Source organism: Crinia signifera, chromosome 1 (genome assembly GCF_055691185.1).
Source record: "Crinia signifera chromosome 1, ASM5569118v1, whole genome shotgun sequence".
In the NCBI taxonomy this organism is placed as follows: domain Eukaryota; kingdom Metazoa; phylum Chordata; class Amphibia; order Anura; family Myobatrachidae; genus Crinia; species Crinia signifera.
In genome coordinates this window covers 302,443,709-302,466,809 of record NC_139217.1, presented here as the reverse complement: position 1 = coordinate 302,466,809, position 23,101 = coordinate 302,443,709, and the positions used below count along the sequence as shown (strand labels likewise).

General features: G+C 35.2%; 27 non-coding genes across 27 annotated transcripts; all 27 read left to right on the top strand.

Moving 5' to 3' along the window:
* Positions 1–1,457: 1,457 nt before the first annotated feature.
* On the top strand, positions 1,458–1,540 carry TRNAL-CAG (transfer RNA leucine (anticodon CAG)). Its single transcript has one exon. It is a non-coding gene; the product is annotated as a tRNA-Leu (tRNA).
* A 659-nt stretch (positions 1,541–2,199) lies between these two features.
* TRNAL-CAG (transfer RNA leucine (anticodon CAG)) lies at positions 2,200–2,282 on the top strand. The gene has a single exon. It is a non-coding gene; the product is annotated as a tRNA-Leu (tRNA).
* Positions 2,283–6,243: 3,961 nt separating this feature from the next.
* On the top strand, positions 6,244–6,326 carry TRNAL-CAG (transfer RNA leucine (anticodon CAG)). The gene has a single exon. It is a non-coding gene; the product is annotated as a tRNA-Leu (tRNA).
* Positions 6,327–6,986: 660 nt separating this feature from the next.
* On the top strand, positions 6,987–7,069 carry TRNAL-CAG (transfer RNA leucine (anticodon CAG)). The gene has a single exon. It is a non-coding gene; the product is annotated as a tRNA-Leu (tRNA).
* Positions 7,070–7,449: 380 nt separating this feature from the next.
* Positions 7,450–7,532, top strand: TRNAL-CAG (transfer RNA leucine (anticodon CAG)). Its single transcript has one exon. It is a non-coding gene; the product is annotated as a tRNA-Leu (tRNA).
* A 735-nt stretch (positions 7,533–8,267) lies between these two features.
* On the top strand, positions 8,268–8,350 carry TRNAL-CAG (transfer RNA leucine (anticodon CAG)). The gene has a single exon. It is a non-coding gene; the product is annotated as a tRNA-Leu (tRNA).
* A 735-nt stretch (positions 8,351–9,085) lies between these two features.
* On the top strand, positions 9,086–9,168 carry TRNAL-CAG (transfer RNA leucine (anticodon CAG)). Its single transcript has one exon. It is a non-coding gene; the product is annotated as a tRNA-Leu (tRNA).
* A 659-nt stretch (positions 9,169–9,827) lies between these two features.
* On the top strand, positions 9,828–9,910 carry TRNAL-CAG (transfer RNA leucine (anticodon CAG)). Its single transcript has one exon. It is a non-coding gene; the product is annotated as a tRNA-Leu (tRNA).
* Positions 9,911–10,290: 380 nt separating this feature from the next.
* Positions 10,291–10,373, top strand: TRNAL-CAG (transfer RNA leucine (anticodon CAG)). The gene has a single exon. It is a non-coding gene; the product is annotated as a tRNA-Leu (tRNA).
* A 735-nt stretch (positions 10,374–11,108) lies between these two features.
* On the top strand, positions 11,109–11,191 carry TRNAL-CAG (transfer RNA leucine (anticodon CAG)). The gene has a single exon. It is a non-coding gene; the product is annotated as a tRNA-Leu (tRNA).
* A 735-nt stretch (positions 11,192–11,926) lies between these two features.
* On the top strand, positions 11,927–12,009 carry TRNAL-CAG (transfer RNA leucine (anticodon CAG)). Its single transcript has one exon. It is a non-coding gene; the product is annotated as a tRNA-Leu (tRNA).
* Positions 12,010–12,744: 735 nt separating this feature from the next.
* On the top strand, positions 12,745–12,827 carry TRNAL-CAG (transfer RNA leucine (anticodon CAG)). Its single transcript has one exon. It is a non-coding gene; the product is annotated as a tRNA-Leu (tRNA).
* A 659-nt stretch (positions 12,828–13,486) lies between these two features.
* On the top strand, positions 13,487–13,569 carry TRNAL-CAG (transfer RNA leucine (anticodon CAG)). The gene has a single exon. It is a non-coding gene; the product is annotated as a tRNA-Leu (tRNA).
* Positions 13,570–13,949: 380 nt separating this feature from the next.
* On the top strand, positions 13,950–14,032 carry TRNAL-CAG (transfer RNA leucine (anticodon CAG)). The gene has a single exon. It is a non-coding gene; the product is annotated as a tRNA-Leu (tRNA).
* A 735-nt stretch (positions 14,033–14,767) lies between these two features.
* TRNAL-CAG (transfer RNA leucine (anticodon CAG)) lies at positions 14,768–14,850 on the top strand. The gene has a single exon. It is a non-coding gene; the product is annotated as a tRNA-Leu (tRNA).
* A 659-nt stretch (positions 14,851–15,509) lies between these two features.
* On the top strand, positions 15,510–15,592 carry TRNAL-CAG (transfer RNA leucine (anticodon CAG)). Its single transcript has one exon. It is a non-coding gene; the product is annotated as a tRNA-Leu (tRNA).
* A 380-nt stretch (positions 15,593–15,972) lies between these two features.
* On the top strand, positions 15,973–16,055 carry TRNAL-CAG (transfer RNA leucine (anticodon CAG)). The gene has a single exon. It is a non-coding gene; the product is annotated as a tRNA-Leu (tRNA).
* Positions 16,056–16,790: 735 nt separating this feature from the next.
* Positions 16,791–16,873, top strand: TRNAL-CAG (transfer RNA leucine (anticodon CAG)). The gene has a single exon. It is a non-coding gene; the product is annotated as a tRNA-Leu (tRNA).
* A 659-nt stretch (positions 16,874–17,532) lies between these two features.
* TRNAL-CAG (transfer RNA leucine (anticodon CAG)) lies at positions 17,533–17,615 on the top strand. Its single transcript has one exon. It is a non-coding gene; the product is annotated as a tRNA-Leu (tRNA).
* Positions 17,616–17,995: 380 nt separating this feature from the next.
* TRNAL-CAG (transfer RNA leucine (anticodon CAG)) lies at positions 17,996–18,078 on the top strand. Its single transcript has one exon. It is a non-coding gene; the product is annotated as a tRNA-Leu (tRNA).
* Positions 18,079–18,737: 659 nt separating this feature from the next.
* On the top strand, positions 18,738–18,820 carry TRNAL-CAG (transfer RNA leucine (anticodon CAG)). Its single transcript has one exon. It is a non-coding gene; the product is annotated as a tRNA-Leu (tRNA).
* Positions 18,821–19,200: 380 nt separating this feature from the next.
* Positions 19,201–19,283, top strand: TRNAL-CAG (transfer RNA leucine (anticodon CAG)). The gene has a single exon. It is a non-coding gene; the product is annotated as a tRNA-Leu (tRNA).
* A 659-nt stretch (positions 19,284–19,942) lies between these two features.
* Positions 19,943–20,025, top strand: TRNAL-CAG (transfer RNA leucine (anticodon CAG)). Its single transcript has one exon. It is a non-coding gene; the product is annotated as a tRNA-Leu (tRNA).
* A 380-nt stretch (positions 20,026–20,405) lies between these two features.
* Positions 20,406–20,488, top strand: TRNAL-CAG (transfer RNA leucine (anticodon CAG)). Its single transcript has one exon. It is a non-coding gene; the product is annotated as a tRNA-Leu (tRNA).
* Positions 20,489–21,148: 660 nt separating this feature from the next.
* On the top strand, positions 21,149–21,231 carry TRNAL-CAG (transfer RNA leucine (anticodon CAG)). Its single transcript has one exon. It is a non-coding gene; the product is annotated as a tRNA-Leu (tRNA).
* Positions 21,232–21,611: 380 nt separating this feature from the next.
* TRNAL-CAG (transfer RNA leucine (anticodon CAG)) lies at positions 21,612–21,694 on the top strand. The gene has a single exon. It is a non-coding gene; the product is annotated as a tRNA-Leu (tRNA).
* Positions 21,695–22,353: 659 nt separating this feature from the next.
* TRNAL-CAG (transfer RNA leucine (anticodon CAG)) lies at positions 22,354–22,436 on the top strand. The gene has a single exon. It is a non-coding gene; the product is annotated as a tRNA-Leu (tRNA).
* Positions 22,437–23,101: the final 665 nt, after the last annotated feature.

The window sequence follows — 23,101 nt, the reverse complement described above, 5'->3', positions numbered from 1 at the left end:
TAACATCAAGAGTATATAACATCTTAATAGAAAATAAAAATAGTGATGGTTTAACAACATTAAAGGAAAAATGGGAGAAGGAGATTGGAGGGTTAAGCGAACAGGAATGGTCTATGGCCAGGTCAGCGGTAGCTAAGGCAACAAACTAACTGCGAGTTCAGCAGACACAGCTTTTTATCTTGCATAGGTCATATATGACAGCGGTAAAATTAGTAAAATTTGCAGGGCGTACTTCTCCGGCATGCCCCAAATGTGGAAATGCACCTGGCACATTCATCCATTTACTATGGGAATGTCATCAGATCTCCCAGTTTTGGGACAAAGTCAAATATATTATAATGAGTACTGGGGTACCAATAGAAATCCTGACATCGAAATGCTGCCTATTGGGAATAGTACAGGGGGATATGAATAGGAACGAAAAAGCATACATCGTCAACCTTATATCCATTGCAAAAGTTATATTGGGAAGTCGGTGGATGTCTAATGTGGCACCAGACATAGAACAATGGAAAACACGTGTGAATATAATTCTACAACAAGAGAAAAACTTAGCACATGCTCGTAATATTATGAGTAAGTTTTATTTAATATGGAATCACTGGATACAGTCACCTTTTTATGAAAGAATAATTCTGCAGTAATAAGAAGATACAAAAGTAAAAATAATTTTCACGCTAGGATAGAGTAATATAAACACTATAATACAAAATATATGTATAATATTAGTATCACTATTGACATATATAAATATATGTCCTCTTTTTTTTTTTTTTTTCCTCTTATGTATGTATGCACGCAATGGAATAATAGGGTTGGGAGTAAGCGGGAAGTGGAAAGGCCATTCTGTTCTGTTCTGCCCCGTCTCAAAGGAATTGCATTGAAGGAAGGGAAATAAAGGGAAGGGGAAGGGAAGGAAGGAAAAGGAAGGCAAGGAAAGGGTAAGATAGCAAAGAGAAGCTTAGCCAGTCTTAAAATAAAAACCCCCCGATACTCAGCACTTTATGTAGAAATGTTTTTAATAATGTAAAATGGTCTACACAAGTTGTATGTTTGGATGTTTATATGTATGTAAGGTAATGTATGTAATGTCTTTTATAATCTAAAATATAATAAAGATTAAAAGTAAAAAAAAATAAAAAAAGAATTAGATGAACACTCTCTGCAAAATTCTGTTTCCAATTCCACCATGTAAAAAATGTATCAATCAATCCACAATTTTGCTATGTATCAAGAAAAGATCACACTGTTTTCTCTGTCAAAATAGGGGCCTGAAACCTACCAAAGAGATCAATGTCATGTTCTTTGTATTGGTCATGAACATAAACCCGACTTGGGTACATTAAAATAGGATCCAATCAATCCCATAAGCTAAACAAAGTAGCCAGTTTGTGCAAGATTCACAAATTTCACTTCATAATATAAAAATTTTCTTAAAAATAGTGCGATAGGTATACGTCAGGATGGCCGAGTGGTCTATGGCGCTGCGTTCAGGTCGCAGTCTCCTCTGGAGGCGTGGGTTCAAATCCCACTTCTGACATAGTTCTTCCTTTCTTTATTGGTTCTACTATTTCCTCTTCCTTGTTGCATGAGAAGAGAATGACTTAAGAATCAGATTAACACCCACTGCAAAACTCTGTTTCAATTTCCACCATTCAAAAATGCATCAATCCATTATGTTTTTATATAGAAAGAAAATAGCACACTATTCTTTGTACAAAAAAGGGCTTGAAAGCTACCACTGACATCAATATCATGCTTTTTGTATTGTCTGCTCCATACTTCTTGATTTATATTTTGCTAAATAAAATACCTCCCAAATTAAGAATTTGGGAGGCATTTTTCTAACTTAAGAAAACTGCTCTTCTAAGCCATTGGTCATGAAAATAAACCCCACTTGGGTTCATTATAATAGAATCCAATGAATCCCACAAGCTAAAGGAAGTAGCCAGTTTGTGCAATCTTCACAAATTTTACTCAACAGTGAGTGAAAATGCATCAGCAAACAAACTCTGGGCATTTGAATTCTAATCCTCAAAAGAGAAAATAAATCCTACTTTATACATTAGAACCACTTTCAAAATGAATGGAAAAGCAATTGATACAGTCTTTAAATCAATAGTTTCTACAATATGACCATTGTATCGTTGGAGAGGGGATTTCGTACTATATCACTTTTAAAAAATTAGCGTGATATATGTCAGGATGGCCGAGCGGTCTAAGGCGCTGCGTTCAGGTCGCAGTCTCCTCTGGAGGCGTGGGTTCAAATCCCACTTCTGACAGGACTCTTTCTTTTCTTATTTGTTCTTCAATTCTTCTTCCTTGTTGCATGAAAAAAGAATGACTTAAGAATTAGATGAACACTCTCTGCAAAATTCTGTTTCCAATTCCACCATGGAAAAAAATGTATCAATCAATCCACAATTTTGCTATGTATCAAGAAAAGATCACACTGTTTTCTCTTTAAAAATAGGGGCCTGAAACCTACCAAAGAGATCAATGTCATGTTCTTTGTATTGGTCATGAACATAAACCCCACTTGGGTACATTAAAATAGGATCCAATCAATCCCATAAGCTAAACAAAGTAGCCAGTTTGTGCAAGATTCACAAATTTCACTTCATAATATTAAATTTTTCTTAAAAATAGTGCGATAGCTATATGTCAGGATGGCCGAGTGGTCTTTGGTCGCAGTCTCCTCTGGAGGCGTGGGTTCAAATCCCACTTCTGACATAGTTCTTCCTTTCTTTATTGGTTCTACTATTTCCTTTTCCTTTTTGCATGAGAAGAGAATGACTTAAGAATCAGATTAACACCCACTGCAAAACTCTGTTTCAATTTCCACCATTCAAAAAGGCATCAATCCATTATATTTTTATATAGCAAGACAATAGCACACTATTCTTTGTACAAATAAGGGCTTGAAACCTACCACTGACATCAATATCATGCTTTTTGTATTATCTGCTCCATACTTCTTGATTTATATTTCGCTAAATAAAATACCTCCCAAATTAAGAATTTGGGAGGCATTTTTCTAACTTAAGAAAACTGCTCTTCTAAGCCATTGGTCATGAAAATAAACCCCACTTGGGTTCATTATAATAGAATCCAATGAATCCCACAAGCTAAAGGAAGTAGCCAGTTTGTGCAATCTTCACAAATTTTACTCAACAGTGAGTGAAAATGCATCAGCAAACAAACTCTGGGCATTTGAATTCTAATCCTCAAAAGAGAAAATAAAACCTACTTTATACATTAGAATCACTTTCAAAATGAATGGAAAAGCAATTGATACAGTCTTTAAATCAATAGTTTCTACAATATGACCATTGTATCGTTAGAGAGGGGATTTCGTACTATATCACTTTTTAAAAAGTTAGTGTGATATATGTCAGGATGGCCGAGCAGTCTAAGGCGCTGCGTTCAGGTCGTTGTCTCCTCTGGAGGCGTGGGTTCAAATCCCACTTCTGACAGGACTCTTTCTTTTCTTATTTGTTCTTCAATTCTTCTTCCTTGTTACATGAAAAAAGAATGACTTAAGAATTAGATGAACACTCTCTGCAAAATTCTGTTTCCAATTCCACCATGGAAAAAAATGTATCAATCAATCCACAATTTTGCTATGTATGAAGAAAAGATCACACTGTTTTCTCTTTAAAAATAGGGGCCTGAAACCTACCAAAGAGATCAATGTCATGTTCTTTGTATTGGTCATGAACATAAACCCCACTTGGGTACATTAAAATAGGATCCAATCAATCCCATAAGCTAAACAAAGTAGCCAGTTTGTGCAAGATTCACAAATTTCACTTCATAATATTACATTTTTCTTAAAAATAGTGCGATAGCTATATGTCAGGATGGCCGAGTGGTCTTTGGTCGCAGTCTCCTCTGGAGGCGTGGGTTCAAATCCCACTTCTGACATAGTTCTTCCTTTCTTTATTGGTTCTACTATTTCCTTTTCCTTTTTGCATGAGAAGAGAATGACTTAAGAATCAGATTAACATCCACTGCAAAACTCTGTTTCAATTTCCACCATTCAAAAAGGCATCAATCCATTATATTTTTATATAGCAAGAAAATAGCACACTATTCTTTGTACAAATAAGGGCTTGAAACCTACCACTGACATCAATATCATGCTTTTTGTATTATCTGCTCCATACTTCTTGATTTATATTTCTCTAAATAAAATACCTCCCAAATTAAGAATTTGGGAGGCATTTTTCTAACTTAAGAAAACTGCTCTTCTAAACCATTGGTCATGAAAATTAACCCCACTTGGGTTTATTATAATAGAATCCAATGAATCCCACAAGCTAAAGGAAGTAGCCAGTTTGTGCAATCTTCACAAATTTTACTCAACAGTGAGTGAAAATGCATCAGCAAACAAACTCTGGGCATTTGAATTCTAGTCCTCAAAAGAGAAAATAAATCCTACTTTATACATTAGAACCACTTTCAAAATGAATGGAAAAGCAATTGATACAGTCTTTAAATCAATAGTTTCTACAATATGACCATTGTATCGTTAGAGAGGGGATTTCGTACTATATCACTTTTTAAAAAGTTAATGTGATATATGTCAGGATGGCCGTGCTGTCTAAGGCGCTGCGTTCAGGTCGCAGTCTCCTCTGGAGGTGTGGGTTCAAATCCAACTTCTGACATGACTCTTTCTTTTCTTATTTGTTCTTCAATTCTTCTTCCTTGTTGCATGAAAAAAGAATGACTTAAGAATTAGATGAAGACTCTCTGCAAAATTCTGTTTACAATTCCACCATGTAAAAAATGTATCAATCAATCCAAAATTCTGCTATGTATCAAGAAAAGATCACACTGTTTTCTCTTTAAAAATAGGGGCCTGAAACCTACCAAAGAGATCAATGTCATCTTCTTTGTATTGGTCATGAACATAAACCCCACTTGGGTACATTAAAATAGGATCCAATCAATCCCATAAGCTAAACAAAGTAGCCAGTTTGTGCAAGATTCACAAATTTCACTTCATAATATTACATTTTTCTTAAAAATAGTGCGATAGCTATATGTCAGGATGGAAGAGTGGTCTTTGGTCGCAGTCTCCTCTGGAGGCGTGGGTTCAAATCCCACTTCTGACATAGTTCTTCCTTTCTTTATTGGTTCTACTATTTCCTCTTCCTTGTTGCATGAGAAGAGAATGACTTAAGAATCAGATTAACACCCACTGCAAAACTCTGTTTCAATTTCCACCATTCAAAAATGCATCAATCCATTATGTTTTTATATAGAAAGAAAATAGCACACTATTCTTTGTACAAATAAGGGATTGAAAGCTACCACTGACATCAATATCATGCTTTTTGTATTGTCTGCTTCATACTTCTTGATTTATATTTTGCTAAATAAAATACCTCCCAAATTAAGAATTTGGGAGGCATTTTTCTAACTTAAGAAAACTGCTCTTCTAAGCCATTGGTCATGAAAATAAACCCCACTTGGGTTTATTATAATAGAATCCAATGAATCCCACAAGCTAAAGGAAGTAGCCAGTTTGTGCAATCTTCACAAATTTTACTCAACAGTGAGTGAAAATGCATCAGCAAACAAACTCTGGGCATTTGAATTCTAGTCCTCAAAAGAGAAAATAAATCCTACTTTATACATTAGAACCACTTTCAAAATGAATGGAAAAGCAATTGATACAGTCTTTAAATCAATAGTTTCTACAATATGACCATTGTATCGTTAGAGAGGGGATTTCGTACTATATCACTTTTTAAAAAGTTAATGTGATATATGTCAGGATGGCCGTGCTGTCTAAGGCGCTGCGTTCAGGTCGCAGTCTCCTCTGGAGGCGTGGGTTCAAATCCAACTTCTGACATGACTCTTTCTTTTCTTATTTGTTCTTCAATTCTTCTTCCTTGTTGCATGAAAAAAGAATGACTTAAGAATTAGATGAACACTCTCTGCAAAATTCTGTTTCCAATTCCACCATGTAAAAAATGTATCAATCAATCCACAATTTTGCTATGTATCAAGAAAAGATCACACTGTTTTCTCTTTAAAAATAGGGGCCTGAAACCTACCAAAGAGATCAATGTCATCTTCTTTGTATTGGTCATGAACATAAATCCCACTAGGGTACATTAAAATAGGATCCAATCAATCCCATAAGCTAAACAAAGTAGCCAGTTTGTGCAAGATTCACAAATTTCACTTCATAATATTAAATTTTTCTTAAAAATAGTGCAATAGGTATATGTCAGGATGGCCGAGTGGTCTATGGCGCTGCGTTCAGGTCGCAGTCTCCTCTGGAGGCGTGGTTTCAAATCCCACTTCTGACATAGTTCTTCCTTTCTTTATTGGTTCTACTATTTCCTCTTCCTTGTTGCATGAGAAGAGAATGACTTAAGAATCAGATTAACACCCACTGCAAAACTCTGTTTCAATTTCCACCATTCAAAAATGCATCAATCCATTATGTTTTTATATAGAAAGAAAATAGCACACTATTCTTTGTACAAAAAAGGGCTTGAAAGCTACCACTGACATCAATATCATGCTTTTTGTATTGTCTGCTTCATACTTCTTGATTAATATTTTGCTAAATAAAATACCTCCGAAATTAAGAATTTGGGAGGCATTTTTCTAACTTAAGAAAACTGCTCTTCTAAGCCATTGGTCATGAAAATAAACCCCACTTGGGTTCATTATAATAGAATCCAATGAATCCCACAAGCTAAAGGAAGTAGCCAGTTTGTGCAATCTTCACAAATTTTACTCAACAGTGAGTGAAAATGCATCAGCAAACAAACTCTGGGCATTTGAATTCTAATCCTCAAAAGAGAAAATAAATCCTACTTTATACATTAGAACCACTTTCAAAATGAATGGAAAAGCAATTGATACAGTCTTTAAATCAATAGTTTCTACAATATGACCATTGTATCGTTAGAGAGGGGATTTCGTACTATATCACTTTTTAAAAAGTTAGTGTGATATATGTCAGGATGGCCGAGCGGTCTAAGGCGCTGCGTTCAGGTCGCAGTCTCCTCTGGAGGCGTTGGTTCAAATCCCACTTCTAACATGACTCTTTCTTTTCTTATTTGTTCTTCAATTCTTCTTCCTTGTTGCATGAAAAAAGAATGACTTAAGAATTAGATGAACACTCTCTGCAAAATTCTGTTTCCAATTCCACCATGTAAAAAATGTATCAATCAATCCACAATTTTGCTATGTATCAAGAAAAGATCACACTGTTTTCTCTGTCAAAATAGGGGCCTAAAACCTACCAAAGAGATCAATGTCATGTTCTTTGTATTGGTCATGAACATAAACCCCACTTGGGTACATTAAAATAGGATCCAATCAATCCCATAAGCTAAACAAAGTAGCCAGTTTGTGCAAGATTCACAAATTTCACTTCATAATATTAAATTTTTCTTAAAAATAGTGCGATAGGTATATGTCAGGATGGCCGAGTGGTCTATGGCGCTGCGTTCAGGTCGCAGTCTCCTCTGGAGGCGTGGGTTCAAATCCCACTTCTGACATAGTTCTTCCTTTCTTTATTGGTTCTACTATTTCCTCTTCCTTGTTGCATGAGAAGAGAATGACTTAAGATACAGATTAACACCCACTGCAAAACTCTGTTTCAATTTCCACCATTCAAAAATGCATCAATCCATTATGTTTTTATATAGAAAGAAAATAGCACCCTATTCTTCGTACAAAAAAGGGCTTGAAAGCTACCACTGACATCAATATCATGCTTTTTGTATTGTCTGGTTCATACTTCTTGATTTATATTTTGCTAAATAAAATACCTCCCAAATTAAGAATTTGGGAGGCATTTTTCTAACTTAAGAAAACTGCTCTTCTAAGCCATTGGTCATGAAAATAAACCCCACTTGGGTTCATTATAATAGAATCCAATAAATCCCACAAGCTAAAGGAAGTAGCCAGTTTGTGCAATCTTCACAAATTTTACTCAACAGTGAGTGAAAATGCATCAGCAAACAAACTCTGGGCATTTGAATTCTAATCCTCAAAAGATAAAATAAATCCTACTTTATACATTAGAACCACTTTCAAAATGAATGGAAAAGCAATTGATACAGTCTTATAATCAATAGTTTCATTAAAATAGGATCCAATCAATCCCATAAGCTAAACAAAGTAGGATCCAATCAATCCCATAAGCTAAACAAAGTAGCCAGTTTGTGCAAGATTCACAAATTTCACTTCATAATATTAAATTTTTCTTAAAAATAGTGAGAGAGGTATATGTCAGGATGGCCGAGTGGTCTATGGCGCTACGTTCAGGTCGCAGTCTCCTCTGGAGGCGTGGGTTCAAATCCCACTTCTGACATAGTTCTTCCTTTCTTTATTGGTTCTACTATTTCCTATTCCTTGTTGCATGAGAAGAGAATGACTTAAGATACAGATTAACACCCACTGCAAAACTCTGTTTCAATTTCCACCATTTAAAAATGCATCAATCCATTATGTTTTTATATAGAAAGAAAATAGCACCCTATTCTTTGTACAAAAAAGGGCTTGAAAGCTACCACTGACATCAATATCATGCTTTTTGTATTGTCTGGTTCATACTTCTTGATTTATATTTTGCTAAATAAAATACCTCCCAAATTAAGAATTTGGGAGGCATTTTTCTAACTTAAGAAAACTGCTCTTATAAGCCATTGGTCATGAAAATAAACCCCACTTGGGTTCATTATAATAGAATCCAATAAATCCCACAAGCTAAAGGAAGTAGCCAGTTTGTGCAATCTTCACAAATTTTACTCAACAGTGAGTGAAAATGCATCAGCAAACAAACTCTGGGCATTTGAATTCTAATCCTCAAAAGAGAAAATAAATCCTACTTTATACATTAGAACCACTTTCAAAATGAATGGAAAAGCAATTGATACAGTCTTTAAATCAATAGTTTCATTAAAATAGGATCCAATCAATCCCATAAGCTAAACAAAGTAGGATCCAATCAATCCCATAAGCTAAACAAAGTAGCCAGTTTGTGCAAGATTCACAAATTTCACTTCATAATATTAAATTTTTCTTAAAAATAGTGAGAGAGGTATATGTCAGGATGGCCGAGTGGTCTATGGCGCTGCGTTCAGGTCGCAGTCTCCTCTGGAGGCGTGGGTTCAAATCCCACTTCTGACATAGTTCTTCCTTTCTTTATTGGTTCTACTATTTCCTATTCCTTGTTGCATGAGAAGAGAATGACTTAAGATACAGATTAACACCCACTGCAAAACTCTGTTTCAATTTCCACCATTCAAAAATGCATCAATCCATTATGTTTTTATATAGAAAGAAAATAGCACCCTATTCTTTGTACAAAAAAGGGCTTGAAAGCTACCACTGACATCAATATCATGCTTTTTGTATTGTCTGGTTCATACTTCTTGATTTATATTTTGCTAAATAAAATACCTCCCAAATTAAGAATTTGGGAGGCATTTTTCTAACTTAAGAAAACTGCTCTTCTAAGCCATTGGTCATGAAAATAAACCCCACTTGGGTTCATTATAATAGAATCCAATAAATCCCACAAGCTAAAGGAAGTAGCCAGTTTGTGCAATCTTCACAAATTTTACTCAACAGTGAGTGAAAATGCATCAGCAAACAAACTCTGGGCATTTGAATTCTAATCCTCAAAAGAGAAAATAAATCCTACTTTATACATTAGAACCACTTTCAAAATGAATGGAAAAGCAATTGATACAGTCTTTAAATCAATAGTTTCTACAATATGACCATTGTATCGTTGGAGAGGGGATTTCGTACTATATCACTTTTAAAAAATTTGTGTGATATATGTCAGGATGGCCGAGCGGTCTAAGGCGCTGCGTTCAGGTCGCAGTCTCCTCTGGAGGCGTGGGTTCAAATCCCACTTCTGACATGACTCTTTCTTTTCTTATTTGTTCTTCAATTCTTCTTCCTTGTTGCATGAAAAAAGAATGACTTAAGAATTAGATGAACACTCTCTGCAAAATTCTGTTTCCAATTCCACCATGTAAAAAATGTATCAATCAATCCACAATTTTGCTATGTATCAAGAAAAGATCACACTGTTTTCTCTGTCAAAATAGGGGCCTGAAACCTACCAAAGAGATCAATGTCATGTTCTTTGTATTGGTCATGAACATAAACCCCACTTGGGTACATTAAAATAGGATCCAATCAATCCCATAAGCTAAACAAAGTAGCCAGTTTGTGCAAGATTCACAAATTTCACTTCATAATATAAAATTTTTCTTAAAAATAGTGCGATAGGTATATGTCAGGATGGCCGAGTGGTCTATGGCGCTGCGTTCAGGTCGCAGTCTCCTCTGGAGGCGTGGGTTCAAATCCCACTTCTGACATAGTTCTTCCTTTCTTTATTGGTTCTACTATTTCCTTTTCCTTTTTGCATGAGAAGAGAATGACTTAAGAATCAGATTAACACCCACTGCAAAACTCTGTTTCAATTTCCACCATTCAAAAAGGCATCAATCCATTATATTTTTATATAGAAAGAAAATAGCACCCTATTCTTTGTACAAAAAAGGGCTTGAAAGCTACCACTGACATCAATATCATGCTTTTTGTATTGTCTGGTTCATACTTCTTGATTTATATTTTGCTAAATAAAATACCTCCCAAATTAAGAATTTGGGAGGCATTTTTCTAACTTAAGAAAACTGCTCTTCTAAGCCATTGGTCATGAAAATAAACCCCACTTGGGTTCATTATAATAGAATCCAATGAATCCCACAAGCTAAAGGAAGTAGCCAGTTTGTGCAATCTTCACAAATTTTACTCAACAGTGAGTGAAAATGCATCAGCAAACAAACTCTGGGCATTTGAATTCTAATCCTCAAAAGAGAAAATAAATCCTACTTTATACATTAGAACCACTTTCAAAATGAATGGAAAAGCAATTGATACAGTCTTTAAATCAATAGTTTCATTAAAATAGGATCCAATCAATCCCATAAGCTAAACAAAGTAGGATCCAATCAATCCCATAAGCTAAACAAAGTAGCCAGTTTGTGCAAGATTCACAAATTTCACTTCATAATATTACATTTTTCTTAAAAATAGTGAGAGAGGTATATGTCAGGTTGGCCGAGTGGTCTATGGCGCTGCGTTCAGGTCGCAGTCTCCTCTGGAGGCGTGGGTTCAAATCCCACTTCTGACATAGTTCTTCCTTTCTTTATTGGTTCTACTATTTCCTATTCCTTGTTGCATGAGAAGAGAATGACTTAAGATACAGATTAACACCCACTGCAAAACTCTGTTTCAATTTCCACCATTCAAAAATGCATCAATCCATTATGTTTTTATATAGAAAGAAAATAGCACACTATTCTTTGTACAAAAAAGGGCTTGAAAGCTACCACTGACATCAATATCATGCTTTTTGTATTGTCTGCTTCATACTTCTTGATTTATATTTTGCTAAATAAAATACCTCCCAAATTAAGAATTTGGGAGGCATTTTTCTAACTTAAGAAAACTGCTCTTCTAAGCCATTGGTCATGAAAATAAACCCCACTTGGGTTCATTATAATAGAATCCAATAAATCCCACAAGCTAAAGGAAGTAGCCAGTTTATGCAATCTTCACAAATTTTACTCAACAGTGAGTGAAAATGCATCAGCAAACAAACTCTGGGCATTTGAATTCTAATCCTCAAAAGAGAAAATAAATCCAACTTTATACATTAGAACCACTTTCAAAATGAATGGAAAAGCAATTGATACAGTCTTTAAATCAATAGTTTCATTAAAATAGGATCCAATCAATCCCATAAGCTAAACAAAGTAGGATCCAATCAATCCCATAAGCTAAACAAAGTAGCCAGTTTGTGCAAGATTCACAAATTTCACTTCATAATATTAAATTTTTCTTAAAAATAGTGAGATAGGTATATGTCAGGATGGCCGAGTGGTCTATGGCGCTGCGTTCAGGTCGCAGTCTCCTCTGGAGACGTGGGTTCAAATCCCACTTCTGACATAGTTCTTCCTTTCTTTATTGGTTCTACTATTTCCTGTTCCTTGTTGCAAGAGAAGAGAATGACTTAAGAATCAGATTAACACCCACTGCAAAACTCTGTTTCAATTTCCACCATTGAAAAATGCATCAATCCATTATGTTTTTATATAGAAAGAAAATAGCACACTATTCTTTGTACAAAAAAGGGCTTGAAAGCTACCACTGACATCAATATCATGCTTTTTGTATTGTCTGCTTCATACTTCTTGATTTATATTTTGCTAAATAAAATACCTCCCAAATTAAGAATTTGGGAGGTATTTTTCCAACTTAAGAAAACTGCTCTTCTAAGCCATTGGTCATGAAAATAAACCCCACTTGGGTTTATTATAATAGAATCCAAAGAATCCCACAAGCTAAAGGAAGTAGCCAGTTTGTGCAATCTTCACAAATTTTACTCAACAGTGAGTGAAAATGCATCAGCAAACAAACTCTGGGCATTTGAATTCTAATCCTCAAAAGAGAAAATAAATCCTACTTTATACATTAGAACCACTTTCAAAATGAATGGAAAAGCAATTGCTACAGTCTTTAAATCAATAGTTTCATTAAAATAGGATCCAATCAATCCCATAAGCTAAACAAAGTAGGATCCAATCAATCCCATAAGCTAAACAAAGTAGCCAGTTTGTGCAAGATTCACAAATTTCACTTCATAATATAAAATTTTTCTTAAAAATAGTGAGATAGGTATATGTCAGGATGGCCGAGTGGTCTATGGCGCTGTGTTCAGGTCGCAGTCTCCTCTGGAGGCGTGGGTTCAAATCCCACTTCTGACATAGTTCTTCCTTTCTTTATTGGTTCTACTATTTCCTCTTCCTTGTTGCATGAGAAGAGAATGACTTAAGAATCAGATTAACACCCACTGCAAAACTCTGTTTCAATTTCCACCATTCAAAAATGCATCAATCCATTATGTTTTTATATAGAAAGAAAATAGCACACTATTCTTTGTACAAAAAAGGGCTTGAAAGCTACCACTGACATCAATATCATGCTTTTTGTCTTGTCTGCTCCATACTTCTTGATTTATATTTTGCTAAATAAAATACCTCCCAAATTAAGAATTTGGGAGGCCTTTTTCTAATTTAAGAAAACTGCTCTTCTAAGCCATTGGTCATGAAAATAAACCCCACTTGGGTTCATTATAATAGAATCCAATGAATCCCACAAGCTAAAGGAAGTAGCCAGTTTGTGCAATCTTCACAAATTTTACTCAACAGTGAGTGAAAATGCATCAGCAAACAAACTCTGGGCATTTGAATTCTAATCCTCAAAAGAGAAAATAAATCCTACTTTATACATTAGAACCACTTTCAAAATGAATGGAAAAGCAATTGATACAGTCTTTAAATCAAAAGTTTCTACAATATGACCATTGTATCGTTGGAGAGGGGATTTCGTACTATATCACTTTTAAAAAATTTGTGTGATATATGTCAGGATGGCCGAGCGGTCTAAGGCGCTGCGTTCAGGTCGCAGTCTCCTCTGGAGGCGTGGGTTCAAATCCCACTTCTGACATGACTCTTTCTTTTCTTATTTGTTCTTCAATTCTTCGTCCTTGTTGCATGAAAAAAGAATGACTTAAGAATTAGATGAACACTCTCTGCAAAATTCTGTTTCCAATTCCACCATGTAAAAAATGTATCAATCAATCCACAATTTTGCTATGTATCAAGAAAAGATCACACTGTTTTCTCTGTCAAAATAGGGGCCTGAAACCTACCAAAGAGATCAATGTCATGTTCTTTGTATTGGTCATGAACATAAACCCCACTTGGGTACATTAAAATAGGATCCAATCAATCCCATAAGCTAAACAAAGTAGCCAGTTTGTGCAAGATTCACAAATTTCACTTCATAATATAAAATTTTTCTTAAAAATAGTGCAATAGGTATATGTCAGGATGGCCGAGTGGTCTATGGCGCTGCGTTCAGGTCGCAGTCTCCTCTGGAGGCGTGGGTTCAAATCCCATTTCTGACATAGTTCTTCCTTTCTTTATTGGTTCTACTATTTCCTTTTCCTTTTTGCATGAGAAGAGAATGACTTAAGAATCAGATTAACACCCACTGCAAAACTCTGTTTCAATTTCCACCATTGAAAAATGCATCAATCCATTATGTTTTTATATAGAAAGAAAATAGCACACTATTCTTTGTACAAAAAAGGGCTTGAAAGCTACCACTGACATCAATATCATGCTTTTTGTATTGTCTGCTTCATACTTCTTGATTTATATTTTGCTAAATAAAATACCTCCCAAATTAAGAATTTGGGAGGCATTTTTCTAACTTAAGAAAACTGCTCTTCTAAGCCATTGGTCATGAAAATAAACCCCACTTGGGTTTATTATAATAGAATCCAAAGATTCCCACAAGCTAAAGGAAGTAGCCAGTTTGTGCAATCTTCACAAATTTTACTCAACAGTGAGTGAAAATGCATCAGCAAACAAACTCTGGGCATTTGAATTCTAATCCTCAAAAGAGAAAATAAATCCTACTTTATACATTAGAACCACTTTCAAAATGAATGGAAAAGCAATTGATACAGTCTTTAAATCAATAGTTTCATTAAAATAGGATCCAATCAATCCCATAAGCTAAACAAAGTAGGATCCAATCAATCCCATAAGCTAAACAAAGTAGCCAGTTTGTGCAAGATTCACAAATTTCACTTCATTATATAAAATTTTTCTTAAAAATAGGTAGATAGGTATATGTCAGGATGGCCGAGTGGTCTATGGCGCTGTGTTCAGGTCGCAGTCTCCTCTGGAGGCGTGGGTTCAAATCCCACTTCTGACATAGTTCTTCCTTTCTTTATTGGTTCTACTATTTCCTCTTCCTTGTTGCATGAGAAGAGAATGACTTAAGAATCAGATTAACACCCACTGCAAAACTCTGTTTCAATTTCCACCATTCAAAAATGCATCAATCCATTATGTTTTTATATAGAAAGAAAATAGCACACTATTCTTTGTACAAAAAAGGGCTTGAAAGCTACCACTGACATCAATATCATGCTTTTTGTCTTGTCTGCTCCATACTTCTTGATTTATATTTTGCTAAATAAAATACCTCCCAAATTAAGAATTTGGGAGGCCTTTTTCTAATTTAAGAAAACTGCTCTTCTAAGCCATTGGTCATGAAAATAAACCCCACTTGGGTTCATTATAATAGAATCCAATGAATCCCACAAGCTAAAGGAAGTAGCCAGTTTGTGCAATCTTCACAAATTTTACTCAACAGTGAGTGAAAATGCATCAGCAAACAAACTCTGGGCATTTGAATTCTAATCCTCAAAAGAGAAAATAAATCCTACTTTATACATTAGAACCACTTTCAAAATGAATGGAAAAGCAATTGATACAGTCTTTAAATCAATAGTTTCTACAATATGACCATTGTATCGTTGGAGAGGGGATTTCGTACTATATCACTTTTAAAAAATTTGTGTGATATATGTCAGGATGGCCGAGCGGTCTAAGGAGCTGCGTTCAGGTCGCAGTCTCCTCTGGAGGCGTGGGTTCAAATCCCACTTCTGACATGACTCTTTCTTTTCTTATTTGTTCTTCAATTCTTCTTCCTTGTTGCATGAAAAAAGAATGACTTAAGAATTAGATGAACACTCTCTGCAAAATTCTGTTTCCAATTCCACCATGTAAAAAATGTATCAATCAATCCACAATTTTGCTATGTATCAAGAAAAGATCACACTGTTTTCTCTGTCAAAATAGGGGCCTGAAACCTACCAAAGAGATCAATGTCATGTTCTTTGTATTGGTCATGAACATAAACCCCACTTGGGTACATTAAAATAGGATCCAATCAATCCCATAAGCTAAACAAAGTAGCCAGTTTGTGCAAGATTCACAAATTTCACTTCATAATATAAAATTTTTCTTAAAAATAGTGCAATAGGTATATGTCAGGATGGCCGAGTGGTCTATGGCGCTGCGTTCAGGTCGCAGTCTCCTCTGGAGGCGTGGGTTCAAATCCCACTTCTGACATAGTTCTTCCTTTCTTTATTGGTTCTACTATTTCCTTTTCCTTTTTGCATGAGAAGAGAATGACTTAAGAATCAGATTAACACCCACTGCAAAACTCTGTTTCAATTTCCACCATTCAAAAAGGCATCAATCCATTATATTTTTATATAGAAAGAAACTAGCACACTATTCTTTGTACAAATAAGGGCTTGAAACCTACCACTGACATCAATATCATGCTTTTTGTATTATCTGCTCCATACTTCTTGATTTATATTTTGCAAAATAAAATACCTCCCAAATTAAGAATTTGGGAGGCATTTTTCTAACTTAAGAAAACTGCTCTTCTAAGCCATTGGTTATGAAAATAAACCCCACTTGGGTTTATTATAATAGAATCCAAAGATTCCCACAAGCTAAAGGAAGTAGCCAGTTTGTGCAATCTTCACAAATTTTACTCAACAGTGAGTGAAAATGCATCAGCAAACAAACTCTGGGCATTTGAATTCTAATCCTCAAAAGAGAAAATAAATCCTACTTTATACATTAGAACCACTTTCAAAATGAATGGAAAAGCAATTGATACAGTCTTTAAATCAATAGTTTCATTAAAATAGGATCCAATCAATCCCATAAGCTAAACAAAGTAGGATCCAATCAATCCCATAAGCTAAACAAAGTAGCCAGTTTGTGCAAGATTCACAAATTTCACTTCATTATATAAAATTTTTCTTAAAAATAGGTAGATAGGTATATGTCAGGATGGCCGAGTGGTCTATGGCGCTGTGTTCAGGTCGCAGTCTCCTCTGGAGGCGTGGGTTCAAATCCCACTTCTGACATAGTTCTTCCTTTCTTTATTGGTTCTACTATTTCCTCTTCCTTGTTGCATGAGAAGAGAATGACTTAAGAATCAGATTAACACCCACTGCAAAACTCTGTTTCAATTTCCACCATTCAAAAATGCATCAATCCATTATGTTTTTATATAGAAAGAAAATAGCACACTATTCTTTGTACAAAAAAGGGCTTGAAAGCTACCACTGACATCAATATCATGCTTTTTGTCTTGTCTGCTCCATACTTCTTGATTTATATTTTGCTAAATAAAATACCTCCCAAATTAAGAATTTGGGAGGCCTTTTTCTAATTTAAGAAAACTGCTCTTCTAAGCCATTGGTCATGAAAATAAACCCCACTTGGGTTCATTATAATAGAATCCAATGAATCCCACAAGCTAAAGGAAGTAGCCAGTTTGTGCAATCTTCACAAATTTTACTCAACAGTGAGTGAAAATGCATCAGCAAACAAACTCTGGGCATTTGAATTCTAATCCTCAAAAGAGAAAATAAATCCTACTTTATACATTAGAACCACTTTCAAAATGAATGGAAAAGCAATTGATACAGTCTTTAAATCAATAGTTTCTACAATATGACCATTGTATCGTTGGAGAGGGGATTTCGTACTATATCACTTTTAAAAAATTTGTGTGATATATGTCAGGATGGCCGAGCGGTCTAAGGAGCTGCGTTCAGGTCGCAGTCTCCTCTGGAGGCGTGGGTTCAAATCCCACTTCTGACATGACTCTTTCTTTTCTTATTTGTTCTTCAATTCTTCTTCCTTGTTGCATGAAAAAAGAATGACTTAAGAATTAGATGAACACTCTCTGCAAAATTCTGTTTCCAATTCCACCATGTAAAAAATGTATCAATCAATCCACAATTTTGCTATGTATCAAGAAAAGATCACACTGTTTTCTCTGTCAAAATAGGGGCCTGAAACCTACCAAAGAGATCAATGTCATGTTCTTTGTATTGGTCATGAACATAAACCCCACTTGGGTACATTAAAATAGGATCCAATCAATCCCATAAGCTAAACAAAGTAGCCAGTTTGTGCAAGATTCACAAATTTCACTTCATAATATAAAATTTTTCTTAAAAATAGTGCAATAGGTATATGTCAGGATGGCCGAGTGGTCTATGGCGCTGCGTTCAGGTCGCAGTCTCCTCTGGAGGCGTGGGTTCAAATCCCACTTCTGACATAGTTCTTCCTTTCTTTATTGGTTCTACTATTTCCTTTTCCTTTTTGCATGAGAAGAGAATGACTTAAGAATCAGATTAACACCCACTGCAAAACTCTGTTTCAATTTCCACCATTCAAAAAGGCATCAATCCATTATATTTTTATATAGAAAGAAACTAGCACACTATTCTTTGTACAAATAAGGGCTTGAAACCTACCACTGACATCAATATCATGCTTTTTGTATTATCTGCTCCATACTTCTTGATTTATATTTTGCAATATAAAATACCTCCCAAATTAAGAATTTGGGAGGCCTTTTTCTAACTTAAGAAAACTGCTCTTCTAAGCCATTGGTCATGAAAATAAACCCCACTTGGGTTCATTATAATAGAATCCAATGAATCCCACAAGCTAAAGGAAGTAGCCAGTTTGTGCAATCTTCACAAATTTTACTCAACAGTGAGTGAAAATGCATCAGCAAACAAACTCTGGGCATTTGAATTCTAATCCTCAAAAGAGAAAATAAATCCTACTTTATACATTAGAACCACTTTCAAAATGAATGGAAAAGCAATTGATACAGTCTTTAAATCAATAGTTTCTACAATCTGACCATTGTATCGTTGGAGAGGGGATTTCGTACTATATCACTTTTAAAAAATTAGTGTGATATATGTCAGGATGGCCGAGCGGTCTAAGGCGCTGCGTTCAGGTCGCAGTCTCCTCTGGAGGCGTGGGTTCAAATCCCACTTCTGACATGACTCTTTCTTTTCTTATTTGTTCTTCAATTCTTCTTCCTTGTTGCATGAAAAAAGAATGACTTAAGAATTAGATGAACACTCTCTGCAAAATTCTGTTTCCAATTCCACCATATAAAAAATGTATCAATCAATCCACAATTTTGCTATGTATCAAGAAAAGATCACACTGTTTTCTCTGTCAAAATAGGGGCCTGAAACCTACCAAAGAGATCAATGTCATGTTCTTTGTATTGGTCATGAACATAAACCCCACTTGGGTAGATTAAAATAGGATCCAATCAATCCCATAAGCTAAACAAAGTAGCCAGTTTGTGCAAGATTCACAAATTTAACTTCATAATATAAAATTTTTCTTAAAAATAGTGCGATAGGTATATGTCAGGATGGCCGAGTGGTCTATGGCGCTGCGTTCAGGTCGCAGTCTCCTCTGGAGGCGTGGGTTCAAATCCCACTTCTGACATAGTTCTTCCTTTCTTTATTGGTTCTACTATTTCCTTTTCCTTTTTGCATGAGAAGAGAATGACTTAAGAATCAGATTAACACCCACTGCAAAACTCTGTTTCAATTTCCACCATTTAAAAAGGCATCAATCCATTATATTTTTATATAGAAAGAAACTAGCACACTATTCTTTGTACAAATAAGGGCTTGAAACCTACCACTGACATCAATATCATGCTTTTTGTATTATCTGCTCCATACTTCTTGATTTATATTTTGCAAAATAAAATACCTCCCAAATTAAGAATTTGGGAGGCCTTTTTCTAACTTAAGAAAACTGCTCTTCTAAGCCATTGGTCATGAAAATAAACCCCACTTGGGTTCATTATAATAGAATCCAATGAATCCCACAAGCTAAAGGAAGTAGCCAGTTTGTGCAATCTTCACAAATTTTACTCAACAGTGAGTGAAAATGCATCAGCAAACAAACTCTGGGCATTTGAATTCTAATCCTCAAAAGAGAAAATAAATCCTACTTTATACATTAGAACCACTTTCAAAATGAATGGAAAAGCAATTGATACAGTCTTTAAATCAATAGTTTCTACAATATGACCATTGTATCGTTGGAGAGGGGATTTCGTACTATATCACTTTTAAAAAATTAGTGTGATATATGTCAGGATGGCCGAGCGGTCTAAGGCGCTGCGTTCAGGTCGCAGTCTCCTCTGGAGGCGTGGGTTCAAATCCCACTTCTGACATGACTCTTTCTTTTCTTATTTGTTCTTCAATTCTTCTTCCTTGTTGCATGAAAAAAGAATGACTTAAGAATTAGATGAACACTCTCTGCAAAATTCTGTTTCCAATTCCACCATATAAAAAATGTATCAATCAATCCACAATTTTGCTATGTATCAAGAAAAGATCACACTGTTTTCTCTGTCAAAATAGGGGCCTGAAACCTACCAAAGAGATCAATGTCATGTTCTTTGTATTGGTCATGAACATAAACCCCACTTGGGTAGATTAAAATAGGATCCAATCAATCCCATAAGCTAAACAAAGTAGCCAGTTTGTGCAAGATTCACAAATTTAACTTCATAATATAAAATTTTTCTTAAAAATAGTGCGATAGGTATATGTCAGGATGGCCGAGTGGTCTATGGCGCTGCGTTCAGGTCGCAGTCTCCTCTGGAGGCGTGGGTTCAAATCCCACTTCTGACATAGTTCTTCCTTTCTTTATTGGTTCTACTATTTCCTTTTCCTTTTTGCATGAGAAGAGAATGACTTAAGAATCAGATTAACACCCACTGCAAAACTCTGTTTCAATTTCCACCATTCAAAAAGGCATCAATCCATTATATTTTTATATAGAAAGAAAATAGCACACTATTCTTTGTACAAATAAGGGCTTGAAACCTACCACTGACATCAATATCATGCTTTTTGTATTATCTGCTCCATACTTCTTGATTTATATTTCGCTAAATAAAATACCTCCCAAATTAAGAATTTGGGAGGCATTTTTCTAACTTAAGAAAACTGCTCTTCTAAGCCATTGGTCATGAAAATAAACCCCACTTGGGTTCATTATAATAGAATCCAATGAATCCCACAAGCTAAAGGAAGTAGCCAGTTTGTGCAATCTTCACAAATTTTACTCAACAGTGAGTGAAAATGCATCAGCAAACAAACTCTGGGCATTTGAATTCTAATCCTCAAAAGAGAAAATAAATCCAACTTTATACATTAGAACCACTTTCAAAATGAATGGAAAAGCAATTGATACAGTCTTTAAATCAATAGTTTCTACAATATGACCATTGTATCGTTAGAGAGGGGATTTCGTACTATATCACTTTTTAAAAAGTTAGTGTGATATATGTCAGGATGGCCGAGCGGTCTAAGGCGCTGCGTTCAGGTCGCAGTCTCCTCTAGAGGCGTGGGTTCAAATCCCACTTCTGACATGACTCTTTCTTTTCTTATTTGTTCTTCAATTCTTCTTCCTTGTTGCATGAAAAAAGAATGACTTAAGAATTAGATGAACACTCTCTGCAAAATTCTGTTTCCAATTCCACCATGTAAAAAATGTATCAATCAATCCACAATTTTGTTATGTATCAAGAAAAGATCACACTGTTTTCTCTGTCAAAATAGGGGCCTGAAACCTACCAAAGAGATCAATGTCATGTTCTTTGTATTGGTCATGAACATAAACCCCACTTGGGTACATTAAAATAGGATCCAATCAATCCCATAAGCTAAACAAAGTAGCCAGTTTGTGCAAGATTCACAAATTTCACTTCATAATATAAAATTTTTCTTAAAAATAGTGCGATAGGTATATGTCAGGATGGCCGAGTGGTCTATGGCGCTGCGTTCAGGTCGCAGTCTCCTCTGGAGGCGTGGGTTCAAATCCCACTTCTGACATAGTTCTTCCTTTCTTTATTGGTTCTACTATTTCCTTTTCCTTTTTGCATGAGAAGAGAATGACTTAAGAATCAGATTAACACCCACTGCAAAACTCTGTTTCAATTTCCACCATTCAAAAAGGCATCAATCCATTATATTTTTAAATAGAAAGAAAATAGCACACTATTCTTTGTACAAATAAGGGCTTGAAACCTACCACTGACATCAATATCATGCTTTTTGTATTATCTGCTCCATACTTCTTGATTTATATTTCGCTAAATAAAATACCTCCCAAATTAAGAATTTGGGAGGCATTTTTCTAACTTAAGAAAACTGCTCTTCTAAGCCATTGGTCATGAAAATAAACCCCACTTGGGTTCATTATAATAGAATCCAATGAATCCCACAAGCTAAAGGAAGTAGCCAGTTTGTGCAATCTTCACAAATTTTACTCAACAGTGAGTGAAAATGCATCAGCAAACAAACTCTGGGCATTTGAATTCTAATCCTCAAAAGAGAAAATAAATCCTACTTTATACATTAGAACCACTTTCAAAATGAATGGAAAAGCAATTGATACAGTCTTTAAATCAAAAGTTTCTACAATATGACCATTGTATCGTTGGAGAGGGGATTTCGTACTATATCACTTTTAAAAAATTAGTATGATATATGTCAGGATGGCCGAGCGGTCTAAGGCGCTGCGTTCAGGTCGCAGTCTCCTCTGAAGGCGTGGGTTCAAATCCCACTTCTGACATGACTCTTTCTTTTCTTATTTGTTCTTCAATTCTTCTTCCTTGTTGCATGAAAAAAGAATGACTTAAGAATTAGATGAACACTCTCTGCAAAATTCTGTTTCCAATTCCACCATGTAAAAAATGTTTCAATCAATCCACAATTTTGCTATGTATCAAGAAAAGATCACACTGTTTTCTCTTTAAAAATAGGGGCCTGAAACCTACCAAAGAGATCAATGTCATGTTCTTTGTATTGGTCATGAACATAAACCCCACTTGGGTACATTAAAATAGGATCCAATCAATCCCATAAGCTAAACAAAGTAGCCAGTTTGTGCAAGATTCACAAATTTCACTTCATAATATAAAATTTTTCTTAAAAATAGTGCGATAGCTATATGTCAGGATGGCCGAGTGGTCTTTGGTCGCAGTCTCCTCTGGAGGCGTGGGTTCAAATCCCACTTCTGACATAGTTCTTCCTTTCTTTATTGGTTCTACTATTTCCTTTTCCTTTTTGCATGAGAAGAGAATGAATTAAGAATCAGATTAACACCCACTGCAAAACTCTGTTTCAATTTCCACCATTCAAAAAGGCATCATTCCATTATATTTTTATATAGCAAGAAAATAGCACACTATTCTTTGTACAAATAAGGGCTTGAAACCTACCACTGACATCAATATC